Here is a 5,955-nt window from a genome sequence, read left to right as displayed (position 1 = left end):
AAAGAATAAACAAAGACAATGACATGAAGGCGGAAGGATTAAACATTAAAGAAATCATATGCCAGGTATCGACGCCACGTTGTGAACTCTGGACCAACGGCACGGTCTGTTAGGTAATAGCGGCGGCTCAATACATTGTAGCAGCCCCTCGTATAAAAAGGTTAAAAAAAACTGTCTGCCCACTATAGTCTATCAAGCGTGTGTTGACCGAATACGTGTATACAGTAAGGGCACATGCAAATCGAGCTGTTACGAGATAGGTGCGTCTTATAATTGGACCAGACGAGTCGTATCAAGTGATAGGGAAAACGCGCCTTTAAATGCGCTGTGTACAGGCTTCTACTGCGCTGCATTGAACTATACATAGCAGAGAGTCGTGCAAAACACCGTTTAGCGAAAGGCGATATGTTTGATAGCCGGTCACTCGAGCACGTAGGTGTGCGTCAGCATGCACCGTTGCAGGCAGCGGCTAATTAAGCGTGCAACGGCTTGTCACGCACGCAAGTGAGTCGCGAACGATTCCCATCGGTTTGACCTAATCACTCGAAACGGCCATAACATGCGTGACCGTGTTCGTCAAATGCGGATCGATGATATCCGATGAAGCAGATTGGTAGAGCACTAAACAAAAAAGAAAGAGAGAGACAGAGAGAGGGAAAGAAGGCATGCCGGGGGCGCTCCTCCGCAAAGCACGATTTCCCCAGAGCTCGTCAAAGCAACCCAACCAGTTGCCAGATCGGCGAGTGCGTCTGGGGAGCTCGTGATGTGACGCAGCTTTAGCGGGAAGCCGATGACGTCAGTGCTCCCCCAAACGCTTCAACTGCGCTCCCGTTCTGCCACTCGCAGATCTCCCCGAAATAACGCTACAGTTGTGACGTATAGTCGTAAACGAACGGATAATAAACAAATAAGGGTTTTAAACGAATGACCGTTAGATCAACAACATCTGAGCTCGTATACAGCCGCTAAAATCTTTGGTTAACAAAACAGCCCTCGACGTACTAATTTCGCTTCGTTCGATTCACTTACTTTCAGCCCTAAAGGGCGTGTATATCACGCACAAAACCAAAGTAAATGCATTGCTGAAAACAAACGCATATACTCCGACCGAGTTAATACTTGCCAAGCTGTTGTTTATAACCGAGTAATAATTAAGTACAAAAATCGCGTTGGAAGTTGACAAATGGCCGAATACTGTATAAGTTTCGTAATCACATATTGCGCCAAATTTTCATCTTTTTTAATGTTTGCTAACGTTAGTGGTATACCTCGCACTTAAATAAAGCAAGAGAATATGCATGCATTCATAAAACGCAAAGGCTGAAAACAGAACGCAAAGCAGACGAGTCATGCTATACGCGACGAGGTGTTATGTATAGCATATAAGTGGAAGGTTATCTATTTTAACGCGATAGCGTTAGAGAGCTCGTGTCGCAAAAATTCCGGTGTCGGCGTCGGCACCGTTGGTTGTGAGCGAAAAATCGTCCGTGACCTTAAAATCGAGACAGAAGCAAATAAAACAAACAACAAAAATCTTCGGCTCCACTGAGGATCGAACCCGGGCCGTTCGCGTGGCAAGCAGGTGTCCTACCACAAAGCCACCATGTAACTTGCAGCTGCTTTGGAAAAAAACACTACATAAATGCCATGTAGTGGAAGGAGTCTCCTTAACGCATTTTGTTCGGCAGGTGTCACGACGAAAACGAGCCCATTCGGCGATTTGTAGGTGCATAGGCGAGGCCATCAAACTACGTCTAAAAAGGCCGGGATAGTGCAGCCATCGCCGCTAAAAACACACACGAACTTTCAAACAGCTCTAAAGATGGACAACTATGTCCATCTAGCGGAAAACATTTCAAGCCAACGCCAGTTTCTAGAGGAGGCGTTGATCAAGAAAACAGCAAACGCTAGGTAATGTGCTGCCATTTGTGAGGCATTGTAAGAAATATGTCTCAACCCCTTATGGCCTCCGAGATGGCGGACGCGCGGCGCATATCTTGGAGGCCATGCGACTCGTGCTATCAAAAACTTGTACCATTCGCGCGCGCGTGTGTGTCTGTGAGCGTGTGTGTAACAATACAAATTAATAAGTATGCACTTAGTGGTTGAAGTGCGCTCTAGGGGTCGGATTTCGCTATCGCGTTCAACTCTTAAAGGCGAAGCTTAAGGGTCCCCCAATTTTTTTCTCTCTATCATTATTTAACTTTTATAAGTGAGAAACGGAGTAGTATAGTTATTTCCTTCGTCACACTCACCACAGTAACCATTTTACGGGAGAACAGAACAGGTAGATTGAGGTGTATGGCCGCTGATAGATTTGGGCAGTTGATATGAAAACATACACACATATAAAAAAGCAAGAGGAGAGAGTCTGGAGGAAGCACTTATAGAAACACAGAGGGCAGCTATCAGATAAATGGAGCGGTAATCGAGAGGTTATAGGGTGCTGGCCTCCACTGCGGGAGGTACTTGGTTCGATCCCAGACGGAAGCCAGTATACCACGACGGTGACAAGATGAGGTCGGCCTGACCTGTAGCTCGCTCTGGCCTGCTACTCTGCAACAAGGAAGGGCGGCGCCATATAAATATTCAACCAGCTCCGCTCCGCGGACATCGATGAAACAGCGAAGCTGATGGCGTTCCTTTCGTCAGGCTAACGCATTTCTATGTTTTGCAAGTCTTTCAGATGTGTTGTGTCACTGCTATTTATTAAAGACTCCTTGTTAAGCTTTGAGGTGGTAGTATAGCTTTATTGCACCCCTGACCATACCACTCTTATGGGTTTACGGAGAAGCCTTCGCTTAAGATGCTGCGATGTGTTGTATCACTGCTCTTTATTAAACACTCTTTGTTACGATTTGAGGTGGTAGTATATAGCCACCACCTTTTATAACCACAAAGTATCACGCGACAGTGGTGTGACTAATGGTAACGCGGACGCTATTTGATGGGCTAACTGTTGCCTTCTTCCTTTTTAGTGGAAGTTGTGTGTAGTGGGATTTACAAAAATTCAGTGGCACGTACGCGTTTATGATGATCATAGTTCTCTGATAGGCCGCACAGATTTCGGTGGCACATACCAGTTTGTTCGGCTAACTGTTGCTTTCATTTTTAGTGGACCAGTGGTGAATGTACGTGGGGCAAACCCGTTTATGATTCCCGCGAGCGTTACCACGGATCCCGGACATGAACGGCTCGACCAAGAACAGCTTCGCTCTTAAAACAGCGACGAATGAGAGTGATAAGATCAGAAGGCGGCCTGTATACAAGTCCACCACGCATGGAAGTATATCGAAACTTATAAAAATATCTTAGTAGAAAATTCTGTATTCCTGTTCATCCGGACTCCGCAGAAATACCAAAGATCCAGTGTGGCCAGGTCTGGGCAAAGATACTTTGAAATTGTATCGCGATACGATACAAGATACTCAGGCAAGAAGTATTGGAGATACAGATACAAGATACTGCCGCAAAAATTGTATCCGATACGATACTTGGCAATTGTATCTTAAGATACTTCGATACATTCTCAAATTTGTTTTTATAGATCCATATAATGTAGCAGCAAACGCCTATGCACGAAAATGTCTTTACTGTGACCTATTTTGTTTCACTTGAATGAAATGTCTGTTAGTATCTCAAACGTTTTGCCCTTCTTGCTCAAAGCATTAGTTTTTGGAAGGAAACATTAGTTTCCTTCCAAAACAACTTATCGGGGTTTGTTTTAGCTTCCTCACAGGGCAACACTTTGTACACTTCGCTGACAGCGGTACTTGCTTTGCACAGCTTGCCGACCATCTAGCAGGTTGCCATATAAAAACAATAACTTCAAAAGAAGCCTTCGCACGACGGGGCAAATACCGGTGAGGACTTTTTCCATATCTGTAAAAGACAGCTTGCACAATACCGTATATCCGGACAGGTGTACAGCAGCAACGACGCTGGTAGCGACATTTTTCTTTCTTTTTTTTTTTTTTTGGGGGGGGGGGGGGTTGACGCATGGTGTATACTAGGTGTTTGAGACCTTTCGCTAGCGGCCCGGCCCGCACACATGACTGTCTTCGTCTCATTTGTTTTTATTTTCTAAATAAGTATGTTCGTGAGCTGCACAGGCATGACTGGTCTCAAGCATTCCTTTCGTCAGGAACATGTGATCACCATGTACTAAAACATAACCGTGGAACAAAAACTCTATATTTGAGAATCATCGTCCAGATATCAGTCATTCTGTACATCGGTATCGATGTTTCTCGAATCCTGACTCCAAATCCCCTTCAGAAATGACCTATATATAAGATATGGGGAAGGCTCCCTTTCAAACGTCATTTTGTTCAAACTCTCTCCCACCATCTTCACTGTCTCGGCCCTTGCAACTAAATTTCGCGACTGCGGCCCGCTGGCTATAAGCTCAGATTGAGACCCCTGGTGTATATGTAGATGACATAAAACTGCAATGAATTTTCATATTTTACTTATCTGCCGGCGTAAAGGATTCTTTGTTGATATACTCACTAACGTGCAATCTTTTAGTAATTTTTCTTCAACGAGAGAACATGTGCAACACAGAAACGTCTCAGACGTACAAAGCGTCTCAGGACACCGCCGCTATTCGCGCTATTGCCACTTGTAGCTCCCATTACGTGGCGATTAGTAATGCGAAAAATATTTAAGAAAGCCTAGAACAGGAAAACAAATATAAGTTAAATAGAGAGGTGGTTGGGTATATCAAACATTCACATTGAATGAGTACAGAAACACGATACAGACGGCGCCCTTAATAGCTATGAGCATGATGTATTGTCAACTTACCTGTTGGGACAATAGAAAGTTCAGTGCCTATTGAAAATTGCCTGAAACGGCTCGTTGGGACGCTCATGAGGAAAACAGAGCAATCAGTGAAATAAAGTTTCTGGAATCCCCTTCCTAACATCTTTAAGATGACTCCTAATGATTTCCATTATTATAATGCAAACTCAAGTTCGCTTTTTTCCTAAGCGGTAAGCAGAATGTTTTGTACTGTTTACTCAAGGTACGCCCAGATAATTATATATTTGTTTTCAAAATCGCCCTGTCAACGTATAAATGTGTAAACAGTAGTGAATATAAAGTAGACAGAAGAATAAAGCAGAGATCTTATTTTGAGAGCGCGTTACAAAAGACATACTGCAGTGTCCAGACCAGAAAAACAGCGCAGAGACTAAGGTAATGTAAGGGATGCAAAATGACAGCTAACAAAGCGCTTGTGCTAATAATCAAATTATGATTTCATAAATTCTTTGAATAAATGTAGCAGGATGTGAAAAATACGGTACGCCAAGATATTTCCTGTTAGGTAAACGTTTGCTCTTTTAGATCTAACATCAGTACCAGTGGTGCTAACGTTGTTACACTTTTATTTGCATATAAGTTGCTTCATGGCATGCAAGTCAAACTTACATCCACGAGATCCTTCAAATCGTTGATATGTAAAACACACGCGACGCAGAGGAACCCCATTTTTGCACGCATCACATTTAGTTACGGAGTAAGACGCAAGACGCGAGAGAATCTTCAATAACGACACTGTAGCAACATCAGAATTTGCGCGATACACGCGGCGCAGGACAGTGGCTAAGAGCAAGTGTCGCGGCATTGGCGTAACTAAAAAGAAAAGAAATCGAGCAAACAAAAAGTACGTGGGCTGGGCGTAGACATCCGCGCTTGTCTTCCTCATCTTCTGCCCTCACTGGGATACTCTGGCGGAAAAATAAAATTGCGTCACTGCCCCAAGACTCATTCAGATGGCTTAGTGGTACCTGTACCAGCTTGAGAAGCGGAGCTTGGCCAGCGATTATTGTTTCGCACGGTTGTGTAGCGATAGAAGTATCTTGTATCTTAAGATACACGATACATTATCGAATGTATCGGAAATACAGATACAGATACTCGTTTTTCGAGAAGTATCGCGATACAGAT

Source organism: Rhipicephalus sanguineus, chromosome 2, assembly GCF_013339695.2.
Source record: "Rhipicephalus sanguineus isolate Rsan-2018 chromosome 2, BIME_Rsan_1.4, whole genome shotgun sequence".
Taxonomy (NCBI): domain Eukaryota; kingdom Metazoa; phylum Arthropoda; class Arachnida; order Ixodida; family Ixodidae; genus Rhipicephalus; species Rhipicephalus sanguineus.
This window is presented reverse-complemented; position numbering follows the sequence as displayed.